Source organism: Lonchura striata, chromosome 14 (assembly GCF_050655825.1).
Source record: "Lonchura striata isolate lonStrDom1 chromosome 14, ASM5065582v1, whole genome shotgun sequence".
In the NCBI taxonomy this organism is placed as follows: Eukaryota; Metazoa; Chordata; class Aves; order Passeriformes; family Estrildidae; genus Lonchura; species Lonchura striata.
Window position 1 is genome coordinate 12356096 of NC_140716.1, and position 1405 is coordinate 12357500.

Below are 1405 nucleotides of genomic sequence, written 5' to 3' on the forward strand. Positions count from 1 at the left end.
TATGTCATATAAAGATTTAAATTAAGCACGGCATAATATCTCCCCACCATTCCTGCAAATATCAAGGTCTCTTCTCTTTAGCTTCCTGAAAGAATTCAGCCATTTGATAGAATAAAACTTCCTGCTAAACTGCAACCCAAGCAATATTGAATCCCTTCTCTCTGTCTTGTCTTCCTCTACTAAAGTAGAGTATAATGGGAACACAGGTAGAAGAGTCACATAATTCTGTTGGCATGAATGTGACACGGCCAAGGCACGTTACCCTCACCAGCTTCATGTGGACCTGCTGGGCTAATGGGCTTGTTGAGAACTCCAGCATGTGGACACCTTTCTGGTGGCTTGGGCAACACGCCTGGCAGTGACAGGAGGAGCCTCTGGAACAGCGATTGTGCTTGTTCCCCTGGCCCTGGTGTGCACAGAAACAGGCAGTGTCCATGAGAGGACAGCTCAGTGGAAGGCTCACTGGAATCTGCAAGTCTGGGAGATGCCTTTGTCACCCCTAGGAGCAAACCCCAGTTATTCCCCACGTGTCATGCAGTGCTGCCTGGAAAACCCAGCTGATGCTGGTGGTGGAACTTGGCATCTTTGGAAGCAAACCTGGAGCCCGGTGCCATGCTGGCTGTCCCAGGCCTGTGGAGGGGGCACGCACGGACACGGGGACAGACACACGGACAGGGCAGGCTGGCTCTGGGTGGCACCCAGCCCCAGCAGGAACAGCCCCGTGCCCCACAGGCACAGCGTGGGCAGAGCCCGGGCACCCGCACTGCGAGCAGGGAGAGCAAAATGACTTGGAACACCAACGGATTTGTACCTTTTCAGACTAAGCTTTTATTTTGATATTACAAACCATTTTTCTTTATTCACAAATCACGGTTGTGATATAAACACTAATTTCTAAAGACAGATATACACATTTTCTGGGTTTGTAGGGTTTTTTTTTTTAAATCTGTTTAGAAGTCACTATATTCCACATATGGTAGTAATAATTTTTTCATAAGTCATATTATCAGTAGTTATTTATATAAGTGAAAACATTCCCAATATATATTGTAAAAAAATTTCAAATGCTTTTCTTACATAACTATTTCAGACATACATTTTAAAATGACTACTAGGAGTACTGTAGGAGTTTTATAAACAAAATATTTTCTAATATGGGCTGCACCCTCAACCTTTCAAGATAATTTTAATAGACTAAAACGCCATATAATCATTTGGAGAGTGGGAGCTGTAAAGCCATCTCAGGAAAATTAAAATTGCAAATAAATTCTGTTATTCTCTACATTAGACATTTTGTGTGTGCAATTCCAAAAAAGATGTCTCATCCACACTTGAAATTGGAAGCCTAACATTTGGTAAACATTTTTCAATTTGCTTTCATCACGGTGTTTAAACAAAATTTACA

At 42.7% G+C, this 1405-nt stretch overlaps 1 protein-coding gene across 43 annotated transcripts in view; it reads right to left on the reverse strand.

Annotated features, from left to right (window-relative positions):
• Positions 1-804: 804 nt before the first annotated feature.
• Positions 805-1405, reverse strand: part of RBFOX1 (RNA binding fox-1 homolog 1) — a 1274894-nt gene continuing 1274293 nt past the window's right edge. For all 43 annotated transcript variants that reach the window (XM_085591760.1, XM_085591759.1, XM_031506147.3 and 40 more), the window contains one exon: positions 805-1405. This exon is cut by the window's right edge. The gene's annotated coding sequence lies outside the window, so the exon portion shown is untranslated.